Source organism: Panthera onca, chromosome E2, assembly GCF_046562875.1.
Source record: "Panthera onca isolate mPanOnc1 chromosome E2, mPanOnc1 haplotype 2, whole genome shotgun sequence".
NCBI classification, from domain to species: domain Eukaryota; kingdom Metazoa; phylum Chordata; class Mammalia; order Carnivora; family Felidae; genus Panthera; species Panthera onca.
Genome location: NC_138353.1, coordinates 46,110,104 through 46,127,489, shown reverse-complemented (window position 1 = coordinate 46,127,489; position 17,386 = coordinate 46,110,104). Strand labels below are relative to the sequence as shown.

At 44.8% G+C, this 17,386-nt stretch overlaps 1 protein-coding gene across 6 annotated transcripts in view; it reads right to left on the bottom strand.

Moving 5' to 3' along the window:
- Positions 1–17,386, bottom strand: part of ZFHX3 (zinc finger homeobox 3) — a 250,541-nt gene that overhangs the window by 116,322 nt on the left and 116,833 nt on the right. The window lies entirely within an intron of this gene.

Here is a 17,386-nt window from a genome sequence, read left to right as displayed (position 1 = left end):
ACACACACACACACACACACGTTTGTTGAGCAAAGTTCCTTCCAACTTGTCAAAACACAGTAAGACCAAGGTTTGCAAACTTGATATCAAAATAAGCAGTTTCAAAGTGAAGATCAACAGTAACTCAAGTACCATTTAACTGGGAATTATGAAATGACTCCAGAACAATTAAACTTCACTACTTGTTTTCATGCTTTTGAACGTAAGAACTTGCGTTGTGTGTTTTCTACCCATGGCACTCCTTCTCTACTGCTGCCATTCTCCTCCTATAAACACAGTGAATAATGCCGCATGAGTAAGTTAGGGTTATACATTTATTCAGAACGAAACAATACCTGTAACTGAGTCAACTTTTAACTAATCTGATGATGGAGTTACTAACAACAACAAAAGAGTATAAGCTTCTTCTATGCCCTCGAGTAGCTGAAAATAATGCAGATGTGAAAACCAAGGGAGCAAAAACGAAAAGGGGAAAAATTAGGTCACTTTCATCCCTGTATACCTTCCTACACATCCGCTTACTTTCTGAGCATCTCTGGAAAGGAGAATGCTAGCAATGACCTTGACATCCAACAATGAGTGGTCAGGAAGTCTGGATTTAGAAAAAGAAAATATCTGAATGTTTTCTCAATAACACCGTCTCCATGTATCCAGTCCTGCATAGATTTCAAAAGGTTTGGCCTTCATTAGTTCAAATGATTCTCACAACTGCCTTGCGAACTTCAGTGGCGGCAGATGCCTTTCTTCGCCATCCAGTGCATAGAGAAGAGACTTAAGTCACAGATGGCAAACGGGTGGCAGCTGGGGGAGCCTGCAGGTATGAATCACGGAACCCTGCAAGTTTTAAAAAATTCTTCACTAACGGTTAACACTGTGAATTTACACAGCACCTGGGTGGCTCAGTCGGTGAAGCGTCCGACTTTGGCTCAGGTCGTGATCTCGTATTTCATGAGCTCGAGCCCCACATCGGACTCTGTGCTGACAGCTCAGAGCCTGGAGCCCATTTTGGATTCTGTGTCTCCCCCTCTCTTGGCCCCTCCCTTGCTCTCTCAAAAATAAATGTCCTATCTCTCTCTCAAAAATAAATAAACGTTAAAAAAAATTTTTAAATAAAACCTGTGAATTTCCCACCCAGCCAAGAATGAATGAATGAATGAATGAATGAATGAATGAATGACTATCTGGCTGTGCTGGCTGCACATTCCCTCAGCTCAACAATTACCTAGTTAAGATGGGGCAGGCACTTCCCAAGCCAGCACTGGTGCCCATCTACGACAGATGCGTCACCCCTGCAGGCGCCTGGGCCGTGCCACGTGTACCAGACGATGTGGCTCGTGAGGGAAGGCCATGGAAGTTGGGCCTACACCTTCGGGTCCTGCTTCAGCGTTGGTCACACCACACTGTGCTACCCATGAATAAGCCAGTACAAAGACTCTCCTGAAACACAGTGCCCACTTGAGGAGTGTGCCACAGAGCACAAAGCCAGAGCTGAGCTACCACAGGCTCAAGCGGTAAGGGACTTCAGAACGAATGTGGCTTCGTAAGGGAAGCCAACTTAATTCTGCCAAGGAGTTAATATTTGCTAATTGGTAGAAAAAGGTAAAATTAATGAGGACATTAACATAGCTATTTAAAAACAGCTCCCTGTTTCTCCCATTGTAACACATGGAACTATCAGGAAGTAATTGAGGGAAAAGGACACTGTCAATTCTCAATTATCTGCATGAATGAAGCGCTTAGTGACACGGATAATCCAAGTCATTTACATTTGGATTTAGAAAGTAACATCTTTTTCCTTCGGAAAACTTACCTTCCTAATTACAGCTTGCTGAATGTGAGGGTGAAATCAGTTTACCTTCTGTGCCAAAGCAAAAAGTTGCTGGGGAGGGTACAGAAACCACCAGGGGCTTCAGACCTGCCACAGATAACCCAAGGCAAAGAAAAGATCATCCACAGTGGTTGTCTAACGTGGTGGCCACGAGCCACATGTTTAGCTAAATAAGAAGTTCTGTTACGACGCATGCCATGTTTCAAGTGCTCCAGAAACACATGTGACTAGGGGCTCTCAGCCACTAGTGGACAGCAGAGATACAAAACATCTCCATCATCACCAAGTTCTAGTGGACAGCAGTGACTTCTCGGTCCATGGTGACCTCTAGTTTCCTGGATTAAGTAGAAAGCTGTGTGACGGGTCAGGAGCAGAGGAATGCAGGGGATGCTATACTGCCACCTGCTTTAGAAACAAAAGGGAATTGGAACACCTGACTCGCTCAGCTAGTTTAATTTCAAGCCCTGCAATGTAGACTTCGTCCAGGGAATAGCACAAAAAATACGCATTCCATTCCAAGTAAAATGAAGCTTTTTAATTAACAAAGCAGAAAACAAGTGGATAAAAGGCAAGGCAGGAAAGCCTGATTCTAAGCAAACATGTGCCATATCGTTACCCGCACCTCGTGTGGCCACGCGGCCTGGGTGCCCGCTATAGGTAAACAAGGGAGGGAAGGCAGCTCTCCCCCCCACCCCCCGCCGGCCACAAGGGGCCCACGCTGCAGGGGGCTGCTCAGGTGCCACCGGGGGTGGTGTCAGGCCCAGTGGCACTTCACATCCTCATTAATTATCTTGAAAGGAGAGGGTTAGTAAACAGCAAGTTAATTAAATTCTCCGATGATGCTAATTTGGGAGGCTTTAGAAAGACTGGCAAGGGCAGACGCAATATAAATGGGACCTGGATGGGTTAGAAGAAGGAGTGGAAAATAAAATTAAGCACCGGCTCAACAAACACCGCTTGAAATAAGTCTTAGGGAAGAGCCAAAATACGTCCACAAACGAATTTATTTGGAAAATAGTTGTGCTAAAATGAAAAGTTTTGCAACGTCTGAGGCATATAATCAGAAGGGGGGCAAAAAAAAAAAAAAAAAAAAAAAAAAAAAAAAAAAAAAGGCTTTTTAGTAAAAGTGTTTATGTGCACTTAGAAAAAGGTCTGGAAGGAACACCACCCGGTAAAGGTCATTGCCCTCAGGAGGCGTGGTCACGGACAAGGGGACATGGGGATGGGGCTTCCACTGTTTTCTTCATGTTCTTTTTAAACTGATGAAACATCTTTCAAACTAGCACACACTGTGAGGTTTTTAGCTGTCTTTGTTTGGTTTTTTAAGCTTTTTGGTTTGAAATAATTTTAGATATACAGAAGATGGGCAAAGAGCTCCACGTGCCCTCCACTCAGCTTCCCTACTGTTTACATCCTACATCTTACCATCTGGCACACCCATCCAAACCAAAAAACTGACACTGGTACAATACTATCATTAAAGCACAAACTTGACTCAGATCCCACCCATGTTGACATTCGTGCCCCTTCTCTGTTTCAGGATCCAGACCAGGACCCCATACTGCACCTACTTGCTGCGCTCCTCCAATCTGTGACAATTCCTCCGTCTTCTGTGACCTGGACGCTTCCCAAGAGCTCTGGCCAGATATCTGTAAAAACACCCCTCGATCTGGGTTTGTCTGATGTTTTCTTAGGATTACAGTGAGGTTCTAGATCTTTTGGAAAGTACCCTTCCCAGTGCATCATCTCAGGGGTATGTGACATCAACCGGACTTATCCCTTATCAGAGGTGACTGTCCATCACTTAGTGAAGGAGGGCCCCTTTCTGCCAGGCTTCCCCACTGACAAGCTACCCCTTCTCCCATTCTATGCTGTAACCATTAGAAGTGAATCACTTAGTCCAGCCCTCAGTCGAAAGGAGGGGAATGAAGCTCCAGCTTCTGGTTATTATGCCGTTAAATAAAATATCTTGTCACAGAGATAAGCTTCTCCATGCAAAAAGAAGTATCTGGTGAAAATGTCTATCTACAAGGTCTTGAGAGTTGCTGTTGTTGTTTCAAACGCTTGGATTCTCAACAACACAGATGAATGAATGCCCACAGCTGCAGAGACCCTGCTCTACAGGCCAGGCTGTGTTCTGCATACTTGCATATGTGAACTTATTTAATCCTCACAACAGCCCGGTGAAGGGGATGCTGCAATGTGACAACAGTCAACCCCAAATTACAAAGAGGTGAAATCTCTTGCTCACGTTAACACAATTACTACTTGGCAGGGGCAGGACTCAAACTCACGCCTCCTGGCTCTAGAGATGATGCTGTCTACGAAGCTCTCCTGCTCCACCATATACAACACAAAAATTTCAAGCTAGTTACATGGAGCAGCGAAATATAATTGAGAGAGAAGAGTGACGTGGGGCAAGATGTCAAAGACCAAATGGGACAGAGTCTTCTCTGGAGACAAGCACCCTCGTGGGGGCATTCAGAGGGTCAACAAAATCGACACGCTCCAAAGGGGTTTCCAACAGAAGGCAGCTCTCCTCCACCTTAATAGGGCGGCAAGGAACACAGAGCACCTGAGCGGCTCAAAGGACCTCCCCATCGACAAGTATGCAAGATGCTCAGAATCTAAGGACCATGACGCTTATGGATAGCCCAGCCCCCATCTGTCATGGAGACAAGCCGGGAACTGTCTCCTACTCTTTTACTTCTCCGACTCTTCTGAGGTTCACTGTGGCACAGACAGCAATAAAGTATAGGTCAGGATTGGAGCAGATCTGTCTGGCTGTGGAGAGAGAGCAGATGCCAAGACAGAAAGAGACCAACAGCCCAGACAGCGTGGGGAAACTTGGCCCAAGACCCCAAGATCTATAACATGGGCTTGTTTAATCCCAACTGCTAATGATCTCATATTCTGACATCAAAAAGAAACAAAGAAATGAGTTGCTTCTATAAAAACAGGCAAGTGTGGAGAAGAGCTGCTGCCTCCCGCCCCAAGTACCCACATGATTCAGTTCTCACACTGGTCCTAACCATCATCCTTTGCATACAGAAACAGAATGATGAAGAAGTGAGCAGAAAGCAATACGTGCTTCCTTCCTGGATACCCACCCCACACCGTCTTCTCCAAATATCTGGCATTCGTTTCTTCTCCATGTAACCCTGCCTTGCTTTGTTCTCTGATTGTTTCAATTGCAAAAATTTGCCTTGAAAATGGCACTGACGAAGCACATCACACAAATTATTCTACCACCATGCTGATCCCACCTCACAAGTGGGCAGAGAGCAGATCATCCATAAACACCCAGCGTCACAGAAGAGGAGAGGAGCAGGGATGGTCCCTGGCTTTCCTCTGGATACAAGTGGACCTAGTCAATACAGTCGGCCTCTGTTTAAACTTATCCACCAAGCTAGATCTCAAGGAACACAGAACTGCCTCCTCTCAAGACAGGGTCTCAGTGCAAATTTTAAAAGCAATATACTCCCTTTATTAAATACAGAGGAGACTTGTTAGCAGCAGCTGGTGTATGAGTGCTTACTACCTGCCAAGCACAGTTCTATCTAAGGGCTGTTCTAAGAAGAAATAGACTCGGCACCAACCAAAGGTAACTCCTTAACGTGTCAGTGTATTCTCTTCCATGCACTACTTCAATGTTTTACATCATCCAGAAAAAATAAAATAGCATTCAAGAGGGACACATTTCCCGATTTTTAATGGAGCCAAACCCTGAGAATTATGGCCTGGAGCATTGTATGTAGCAAAAATCTGAAGTCTTTGAGTAGATATTTCTAAGCACCTACAAAAGCAATGAATCACTAGAAGTAAACACAACTTCACCAAGTACAGAACAAGATTCAGCAATTTCAAGATTGCCATTTGTGATTCTAGGATAGCAAGGTGTCTCTGCACTTAGGAATGCTGACCCAGAAACAGTGATCATGTGTCAAAGTCAATCTGGAGGAAAAGGTCTACAGGGGATCATCATTATCAGGTGGACTTCTCTGGTCTAACATTTCTTTTTTTTTTTTTTTTTTTTTTTTTTTTAAATTTTTTTTTTTTTAATGTTTATTTATTTTTGAGACAGAGAGAGACAGAGCATGAATGGGGGAGGGGCAGAGAGAGAGGGAGACACAGAATCGGAAGCAGGCTCCAGGCTCTGAGCCATCAGCCCAGAGCCTGACGCGGGGCTCGAACTCACTAACCGTGAGATCGTGACCTGAGCTGAAGTCGGACGCTCAACCGACTGAGCCACCCAGGCGCCCCTCTGGTCTAACATTTCTAATGAGATGTACATAGAGACAGGAGTCCTACCCATCAACACTCCAAAAAAAAAAAAAAAAAGAAACGAAAAACCAAACCAAACCAAAACAAAGAAACATAAATAAAAACAAAACTCTTAAAAGCCACAGAGAGGATATTAGAAAACATTTTAAAAGGGAGACTGAGCAGAATTATCACACTTTAACACAAAACAGTACAAAACTAAAAGAACTAAGACAGTTCTGTATGGTCCCAAGTCAGGGCAAATTAATGGAACAAGAGAAAGTCTAGGACCAGATCCAAATATGAATTTAGTGCGTGATATGGTGGCATTTCTAAGCACTACAGGCAAGGATGGGTGGATTGCTTAGTAAATGGGGCTGGGATGGACAACTAATTGAGAAAAAATAAACACGGAAGAATCCATGCCTCGCAATATATACCAAAATAAACTCCAGATGGATTATGGAGTTTAATGTCAAAACATTAAACCATAAAAGAACTAAATGGGGATATAAGTGAACCTGATCTTGGTAGGGTAAAGGGAATTCTAAGCTTAACGAAAGGGAAGGAAACAGAAATGAAAAGATCTGATGATACAAAAATGTTAAGCTTTGGAATCTCAAAACATACCATCAATAATAAAAGATAATGAAAAGAGGAGGCCATGGAACTGTAACAGAGAGCAAATCCGTGTTTCACGTCTTTGATATCAAAAGAGCACTTTTAACCTATTTGTTTCTATTATGTACTTTCAAAAATCTTATTTTTAATAGTGGAAAACTGGAGGAAAAAAAAACCCTGATGACTAAACAGAGAAGGAGGTAAATAATCATGGCACCTTCCCACAATGGCATGCTGTGCAGCTAAGAAAAATTACGTGGTAGGGAAATATTTAGGGATTCCCAAGAAAACCAAACACCGTAAAGTCCTTAAAAGCCATTTACAAGACAGGTGTGCGCTGTTTCGGGGCACCTGGGTGGCTCAGCGGGTGGAGGGTCCAACTTCAGCTCAGGTCATGATCTCATGGTTCATGACTTCCAGCCCCGCGTTGTGCTGTCAGTGCAGAGCCCGCTTCAGATCCTCTGTCCCCTTCTCTCTTTCTGCCCATCCCTCACTCATGCTCTCTTTCAAAAATAAATAAACCTTAAAAAAAGGGGACCACTTACGAGATATATACACAACACCATTTAAATTCTACTAAATAATGTCACAAGGCTGAAAGCACAAATGCTAAAATGTTTAAAATTAAAACCATCTTTGGGGAGTGAGGTTAGGGATGATTCTCTTTTTTGAGTTTCTCTACATTCCCAGAAGTTGTGTTTGTTTGTTTTTACAATGGACAAGAACTACTTCTGAACTCAAAAATAAAAATAAATGAAAAAAATATGCATACATATGACAACTTTACTATTCCATTTCCAGATATGAAACATTTGAAAGGGCTGCCAGGTACTCTGAAACAGTGGAAGAAACAGGATAAAGAAAAACGGCAATTTACATTAAGTCCTCTCCTCAGGTCTGGGAGGACAGGGAGACCTGCTTTAATAGTCAGTTCTATGAAAACAAAGGCACGAGCCAAACCCTCATCGTTTCAGGGGAACACAAGTTCCATAGGAGCCAAGGGTCTGATGTGCCTGCTTAATAAAAGAATAGAAGTTTAATGATTCAGGGTCTTTATCAAGGAAGGAGAAAGACTCCCTGTAATCAGTGAGGTCTCCCCATCCCATGAGGAGCACCCCATCCCATAATGAGCATGGTCACCGAGGAGACACGCAGGTTAGAAGCAGATGATGGGGATGGTAAGGAGTTTAGAAGCCACTTCATACCAACAACTAGTTACAAATGTTAGGGATGTGTACTCCGTAGAACAGAGAAGGTGCCTGCACACTAACAAGTGACAAAAAGAGGAGGGGCACTTGGCGAAATAAACTATGGCACCTTCACACCTGGGTATACTGTGCAGCTGGTAAAAATCACATGGTATAAAATATTTAGTGGCAACAAAAAAGCACACACAGCAAAGTTCCAAGAAGCCATTCACAAAATACATACGGTACCATTTACATTCTACAAAACAGCAATACCGTAAGGAAGATTCTGCTATCTGAGGGAAACAGGAAACAACTGTCTCCACCTTTGCAGAGAAGGAAACAGACAATACCTCAACAGAGAGCATTTTTACCAGTTAGAAGTAACCCTAGACTCATTTATGTAAAGAAACTAGAAACATTCGGAGAAAGTGAAAGACCGTTGCTTACACATATTTTTTTAAGATATTCGTTCATCAGTATTTTCTAAGTCCCCTTCAAGGACCACGTGAGTCAGGAGCTTGCTAGAAACACAGACCCCTTGTATTTCCCCAGCCCAGATTCATAGAATCAAATCATGGCCAGAACCTCAGAATCTGTACTTTATAGGGTTCACCAGATGATTCTGATACACAATAAGATTTGGGAACCCTTGGGAAGATGACATCTTTAGCAGATTTTAAGAAGTGGTACCTTTTTTTTTTTTTTTAAGGCAACACAGAAAGGAACAAAAAAAGCATCACTAAATTTTACCACCGAGATAAACACTTTTGGCCAACAACCATCTTGACACTTCTTATCTACACATACAGTATATCACAACTTGACATAAATGGAATAATCTGAATGTGTAACATTTTATACGATGTTAAAGCCTTCTTTCCAACTAGAAAGTACACATGCACCATCGTTTTTAATAGCTGCATAGTAATGCACAGCAAGGACTTGCTATAATGATTTTAACCAGTCCAAGTGACCGATTTACAAACTGGAAGGAAGGAAGGAAGGAAGGAAGGAAGGAAGGAAGGAAGGAAGGAAGAGAGGGAGGGAGGGAGGGAGGGAGGGAGAGAGGGAGAGAGGGAGGGAGAGAGGGAGGGAGGGAGGGAGGCAGGGAGGAGGAACAATGCTCTGATGAAGAACATTTCAGACCTATCAATGCCTGGGGGTGTCTCATCAAAGAGCAAGCCCACTTCACAACTGGACAGGCACTGGCAAAAACTACAGTAAGTTCCCTGTTCACCAACAGGACACATGAACAAGTGTATCAATTCCCTCATGATTAGGAATATAATCCCTGTAAAATAAACCTCCAGGGAGCAAGTGTCAGTCTGGGTGTAACCTGCAAAGTACTTTCCCCAAGAAAAAGAGGACAACTTTCTTAGGGTATAAAGCAAATCCAACAAAAGTCAGAGGACCCTCCTTGCAGAACACATGAGCATTCTTTTGCCTCTTTAACTCCGGAGCCCAATCATGAATTAGAGCCCTTGTTCTGACTCTCCTGCCACACCCCACCACGGGGCTTGGAAGGCAGGAAGGTAACAGGGCAACAGATCAAGAAGGCTTCTGGGAGATGCAGCTGTTAGCAACTCGGACAACTTCTTCACAGAAATGCAACCAGGGTTACTTTCTTCCAGGAGGCCATGGCCAAAATTACATCCAGCTTTTGTTTTCTTCAAAAGGCGTGAGGTCCTGCTCGGGGAAGCAGGAGACACGTGGGACAGGTAGTAGAGAGAAGGAAGGAGATTGAAAGGTATGCCTAACCAAGGCCCTGGGAGAAAAAATTAGAGGGAATCTCATTTTCATTTGGATCGTGGGCTACCCCCATTCCCTGATAAAGTCATGTGACTACCAACAGGACAGGCATAGCAGAGGGCTGACACCGTGTGGTCTCCCCTGAATGCTCCATGTGGCAAATGGTCACTGAACGTGCAGAAAGGAGTCAAGGTGTCCTGAGGGAGAGGCCCTGGGGCAGAGAGCAAAGAGGGAGGGGGTGGTGCATTTGGCTCTGTTCTCGTGTTCCTGTGATGCTGGCTGGTTCCAGGCCCCAGGAAGCTGGCTGGGGCCTTGTCCTGAGCAACAAGACAGGCCTCTGCCAGTTTCCTAGCAACCCTCTCAGGCATGGTCAGAGGCAAGGCCATCTAGGGAAAATTTGAAACGGCCACATGCACAGATACAAAACCCAAGCAGGCCCAACTCCCATTTGGGAGCCAGCTCCAAAACCAAGCCGCACCCAAATGGTGTGTGGGGGGTGGGGGTGGGGTGGGGACTGGCTATGGCGGCAGCCACACTTCCTTCTCCTCAGCCCTGCGCTTTGCAGAACACAGCCACACCTGGGAGCTCCAGCCCCGCCCCCACGGGACACAAACAGCAGACTAGGTTCCCCATTGCAAGGGTGTAATAACCAAACGTGCACATGTCACTGTCCTTCTGAGAACTCAGACCCCAGGCAAGGACAACAAAGCACTCTATCTTAACCACTCCCTCTGCACCCAAGTTCTTCTCTCTGCAATTATTTCCACAAGCCCACTCCCATTTGGTAACACCTGCTTCTCGGCAGGTTTTAGCTCCACATCCTCTCCCATCTCCTCCAACAGGACTTCGAGGCCATGCTGCCAGCTCAGGCCCACCTGTTCCAGACAAATGACCTTCCCTTTCACCACTGTCCCTTGTTCCTTCTCTCTCAGCCTGAATCCATCACATCCTATTCAATCCACGATGCCAATGACACCAAGTGGGAGGTGAGAACTGAGATGAGAACTTCTCCTTATCCTATGGCACGTATGGGAAGGGGCCAACATCAAGGCCGGCCCAAGTCACACCAAGTCACGGCAAGGACATCCATCTAACTTGCCACCTTCAACGCAGGGACTAGAGTAAAAATGAGCACCAGAGAAACATGAGTGTGGCCAAGCACATTCTAGGTCACTCCAGGCACTTGCCCACTACCTGCTTTTCACCTATGAAATTGTCTTGGGCGATCAGATAGTAATCATAAGATATTCACTTTCAGCATTGGGTGTTGTATGGAAACAATGTGATAATAAATTTCATATATTAAAAAATAAAACAAAATGTAGTTGAACATTAAAAGCGAGTAAAGAATAAAATAGTGAGTAAAAGAAAAAAATAAGATATTCACTTTCAATTACTATATGCTGTACAGTTTTTATAACTCCTGTACCTCTATCAGAACACCCAATGCTGTTAACTCTGGGAGGCAAACAGGCTCCATTTTACAGATGGTATTTAAGGCATGGGTTGAGGGTCTGGGGCTGGTACACTACAGAGAAAGAACAGAACTGAATCCTACCCTCCAGTGTATCTCCCTACTCTGTCCACACCAGGGTCCCTGTGCAGATATGAAGACTATAAGGACTGATGGAAAAAGCAGTATCTAAGACACTCCACCATCTATAAAATTATAGAAAAAATATATATACATACAGATATGTGTATATTTATACATGTGTGTGTATTTATGCATGTGCGTGCATATCTCTGTATGTCAAGGATAAAAGCTACAGGCAGACAGAGGTACTTGTATCTTAGATACATTAGAACTCCTCACTTCATTTATAAAATCAAAATATTACATTAATGATTTTCCAGGGTCTCAATGTCCATGGCCCGATTTAGGCCAGGGACTTGGTCTCCACGGCTGTTTTAGACACACAATGCAAAGAAGAACCAGCACACCCCAGAATTAAAACTCTTCCACAGCCGGCAACACTGCTTCCCAGGTCTCTGTCCTGACCTCATCAGTCTCAAGTCTCTTCGCCTTGGTAGAAGATGAAGTGGGAGCTAATGAAAAAGCTAAGGAAATCAGCACCACTAAGAAAATGCCAATACTCATTCGAAATCAACATAAACAGTTGACTGTTTTTATCCTACTCTGAATTGCTTTCGTCCTTCCTGAAGGGCCTCCAGGGCATGATCACGTCTTCATGTTCTGTGTAACGCCTGCTTCACAACGCTGTTACTTATTAAGTGTCAAAATAATAATTATCCCGGATGCAGAATTCACAAGCGGGTTAGTCATGGGCTGTAACGGGGCTAGCTCGCACTTGCCCCAGGCACGAAAGATCAGCCATCACAATATTCGAAAACAGACTATTCTTTCTTCTGGTTATTTATTTATTTTCTAGCATCAAGGAGAGGCTCACATTTTCTCTTTCAGGGTTGGTTTCAATAGTTAAACCTCTTGGAAGCCACATAAAACAATTTTCACTCTGTAGTTGGTAACAAAAACTAGAATGACTTTAGATTTGACCGCTGTATACTCAACACTCCTTCCCTCGGACCCCACGTGTCTCTTAATGACCACACCTGGGAAGCAACAGCGTCGTGGTTTCCTAGGAATGTTTCCATCACCCCCACTCTCCTGGAAGGATGGCCGCTGATGATATGGTGGAGGTAAGAAAGTATTAGAGCCCAAAGGGTTCCTAACCAGCACTTCCTACTCCCGACTTGGCACGATCGCTTACAGGTTTTGACGTAAGTTGTTTCAAGCCAGCAGAGGGGATGTCGCTCTGTTCCAGAGTGGCAGTGGGTCTTCTCAGGCAGAAAGAGGGTGGTGGGGTGGCGCCAATACAGCCATCTATGGGCTGGGGCTGGGGGTGTCACCACAACGCCAGCCTTAAAAAGCCAACAGGCTGTTGAATGCCAACCCCGCACTATTAATTTGCATATGACATTAATTTTGCTGTCAGTGTGTTAATGTGTGATTAATTCTGTCATGGGTTGGAGCAAGGAGAATTAGTTAATTGTCAGAAACCCTTCTCATTCACTCTCTCATTCACTCTACCGCCCCAACTAACGTCCCTCCAACTTCTCCCATTTTTCTTTTCTTATTAAATGAATCTCCGGGGTTTTCTTCCTCGGGGCCCTTCTCTCCGATGGGATTTCAATCCCATCTCCTCCTACCCTTTATATAAATCTACTTCCAGACCCCAGAAGTAAGAACACAGATTCAACACCCCCAACCATAGTAGCAAATGTCAAGTTCACATGCCACTGGTCAGGAAAGAGTAATTCTGATGATGACACTCCCCAGGTATGCCAAAACGCAGCCCACACCTGTACCCACTTAACCCATTCCTGTGTCTCTCCATTACCTTTAATTACACATTGAGTGCCTTTATTTTTATTTTTATTTTTAGTAATCTCTACATCCAATACGGGGCTCGAACACATGACCCCAAGATCAAGAGTCACATGCTCTACCAACTGAGCCAGCCAACCAGCCACCCCTGAGTTGCCTTTATTATTGAAGGAATAAGGTTGAAGAAGAAGGAAGAAAGGAATGAAAGCAAATTCACTGATTCCCCCCACCTTCGACTCTACAATCCTCCAGAATTCTCATTTATGGGGCTGAAAAACCAAGTGTCACCTTCTGACCAACTGTCCAGGGAGGCAGAATGGGCGTCAGCCAAAGGCTGGCCTCTGGAAGGCATGAGTGAAAAGAGACACAGTCTGCTCCTCCCCACTCTTTAGCAAGTTAGAGAAATACATTACAATTTATTGAAAGGGACCATACATTTATGTCTGAAATCATGTTTCCAACAGTTAACTTCTATTCACTACAATAATGAGGAATTAGGCAACTGAGGCCTATTTACATGTTGTCAACAGCATTTTATGATTTTTTTTTTAAAAAAAGCACAGGACTCAGGTTTTTTTTTCTTTTTTTTTTTTCTTTTTTAGGACTCATTTTCTACCATGGCAGTCAATGTTAGTTTTAATTTGGAAAAATATCAATTGGAACTTTTTTTTTAATTAACAAAGACTTATGTTGTTATGACCCTCAACTGTTTTAACGTCTTACCATTTTATTTCATGTATACCCTCACAACTAAACTCTAACTAGATGCTGAAGAGGAACCAAGTGTAATTTCTCATAGTAGCCAGCTCCACAGTGCTCCAAGCACTGTGCCTTCTGTTTGTGTCTGTGTCTGTCTCTCTCTCTTATTTGGCCCCACCGGCCCACTCACTTCCTCCCACTAGTAATAAAAGCCAGATAAATCCACAGAAGAGGCAAGAGTCATCTGCAGTGACCCCAGTTTTCAAACACACTTGTTTGTATCACCACTTTTTCCAAATAAATTAAGTTACAGAGTCCACTGAAGAACTTTTTCAAGCACTTATGGAAGTTACCAGAGAAATCAACGAGCTGGAAGTGTCTCTGACCAACACGAATCTGGGTCCCTTCTTCCTTTTCAGATTATGTGCAGCTCTAATTGCTTTAATATGGGCATTATTCACACATGAAACTGAAATTACTCAGCACGTGGGAAAGAGGTCCCGACCACCCATGGCCATTAAAGATCCCATGACATTTTTGTAAGTCAGCCAAATTCCAGCACAGACAGTAGGCCCAGCAGTTGCTGTATTCAGAAGAGGGAAAAGCATGTGCTCCTTCTGTGCAAAGCAGGAAGCAACTTTCCTTCGTCTGGTCCATTCTTAACTGTCTACTGATGAGGTCATCCTGGCCAAGCTCCTCAGGGCACAACACATCGAATCTCAAGACGGCTAATTCTAACTTTTTTGGGCACTGACCTTCTATACCCAAAGGATCACCAAGAAGCCAGGTCCTCTCGGATTATTCATTTTGAAGCAAAGTCTCAAATAAGGAAATGAAAAGCTAGAAAACAGGGTTCTGGAGCAGGGTCCTGGCACAGGGGTTTCTCAGCTGTTCTCACTACAGAACTGCTTCCTAAAATCTAGTTCAAAATCTCCTCCCTTGAATTTCACTTTGAGAATCTGAACATGCAGAACCTTCAAGGTTCCACTCTTTCTTCCTCTCCCATGCAAATATCAAACCTCTCCCTTTTCCTCCATACATCTCTCTTTTTTAATGTTTACTTATTTTGAGGGGGAGAGGGGCAGAAAGAGAAAAGAGAGAATCCCAAACAGGCTCCACACTGTCAACACAGAGCCTGACGTGGGGCTCGATCTCAGGAACCGTAAGACCGTGACCTGAGCCTGAAATCAAGAGTCTGATGCTAACCTGAGCCACCCGGGTGCCCCTTTTCTCCATACATCTTAACCATCCTTACTCTACCATTCTTGTGCAACTTCTCATTCTGTACCCAGCACACCCTTCAGAATCCTTTCCCATTCATTTTCCCGCAGGGATGGCTGAGCCCTGTGGAAGGAAACACCTGCTCCAAGGTCACGCTCCCTTGGCCTCCAGGTTTGCTTTGAAATCTAGAGTCAGTCGGCTGTTCTCCAGGTGCTGGTGATGGGGGAGGTGACATCATGCTCTACAACAGGAGGAAAAGAGCTGCACAGTGACTTTGGGGAAATGCTCAGCCGTCGATGCATTCAGTAAAAATATCCTGTAACTCAGATCCAAAGGCGGTGGCCTTCCCGGTGCCCTGGGAGGGACAGGAAGGTGAATGGCTCGGCGCTGGGGCTCCCAGCAGGCCCCCTGCGAGGCCAGCCCGCCCTCACAGCCACCCTGGGTAACTGAAAAAGGCTTTCCAGGCCAGGCACACTCCCAGCATTGTGCACTCTCCAGCGCTCTCTCCCCCACCAAAAACCCCGAGGCCTCCAGAGTGTATGCTAACCACAAGCCTTTGAGTGGCTCATGTATTTACAAACTGAGGCATGTCGAAATCAAAGGGGATACCACATGACATAATTCGCATTAAAATGTCAACAGGCTGACAATTTATGGAGTCAATCCACGGAAGGTGGGGAGGAGTAAGACTTAGTAATTGTTTAATTCCTGCTGAAACCCACGGCTGCTGTGCCTTCGGGAAACTGGGATGCACTGGGGGCCTCTGGCCTGCGCAGCACCCCACGGGGCTGGCACCGTGCCAAAGCCAAGCACTGGGTTTAACCATTGAGGGCAATCCATGTTGAGAGAGAGAAGGAAGAAAATGAGAGAGCTTAAGTGAACATGGCAGGAGAGGGGGCAAGGTTGGCAAGGTTCCCCAAGTGTGGATGTGGCTGACAAGACGGTTCAGGTTGGTCCCAAAGAGGGAAAGGTCTCCTTTGTTGTTGTGCCCCTGGAACTCCCTTTATTGTTCACATGTCTAGGAGCTAAAGATTTGAATACATGCAAAAGGCCTGCCCAGCCCTGGTTTCCTGGCCACCCTACGCAGGTCTAGGAAGGAGAGGCATTATGGGCACCTCCATTATAGTGCCCTCCAACCCCACAGGAGCAAGAGCCAAGTCATGGCCCAAACCAGAACCCCCTTCATAGAAAATCACCCCTGGAAGTTTCTTCTGGCTCCTTGACCATCCCTACCAGCAGCACTGCTCGGACCCAGGGAACACGGAAATACACATTCTTAGTGCCTATTTCAGACTCTCAGTATCCCCCACACAAGGGTATGGTTCCCCTTGGGACTCCTGAAATTAGTTTCGCTTGTGCTGTTTTAAATGCCCAGACCCTTCCTCAGGGAGGGCCCCGTCTAGGGGTATGGGCTGGTGAAAGGCAGGCAGAGTTGGAAAAGTCTTTTGGGAGAAGGTGAACCAACCCCTTCAACGATACCCCAAGTTCTAAGCCAAGTTACCATCTTTTAATCATGGCTTAGGAAAGACACATCAAGAAAGGAGAAATGGTATTAATAAGACGATTTGGCAAAGCTTATGGGTAATGATCGTTATCTGCATTAGCCCTGAAAAGCCCATGTTCCGAAAAGGTGGCTTCGCTCTGTGGGACTTGCCCCTGAGGACACCCAGGGCCACGTGGGCTGTGGCAGGGCCTCTCTCTGCACAAGCTCACTGTCTGTGTATAAACAGTAACACCTCGTTCTCTCTTCTACCTCATTAACTGAAACACATTAAAACAAGTGTGCACTGGGAGCAGAAAATGAGACTGTTAAACCAAGCTGATATAATCCTCATCAGCTGTGGGAAATGAGACCACATCAATTATGCTGAATCAAGTGTAGTCACAGGGATGCGCTGGGCTCCCGGGCCCCCAACACGAGAAGGGGGAAGACAGGAAAGGAAACACGCTTCACAAGAGAGGTATACACGTAGCATACTTCACACGTACACCCCAGTCCCATTAAAAATAGCTTCCTGCCCATTCTTTCTATCACCCCATGGGAGTGGCGTGGCATCTGATAAACTACTCCTTTGAGATTCTTCTGCATATAAAAAATCTTTGCCAAACTATCTGGAGTTATGGGGGAAAAAGGAAAATTAAATTTATTCTTAAAAGGGGTGGGGCAGAAGAAGAGATGAACTCTGTGTGGTCTGGTCTCACAGACAGGCTTTCTAAGTCCAAAGTACGGTGAGGGCAACAAACGTCCTTTGTCCTAACACCCAAAATGACCAGAACACAAGCTGCACACGGACTATAGCAAGAACAGTGCAAAGACCAAAGAGCTAGGAAAACCATAGTAATTCCGGCTATTCGATAATCAAACCAAACTAGCACCTGACTTCACCTGCTACTGCCAAGTGGCAGCTCAGAATCAACACGCTTAGAAATACCCATAAAACCGACTAGGGAAGAAAACAAAGATAA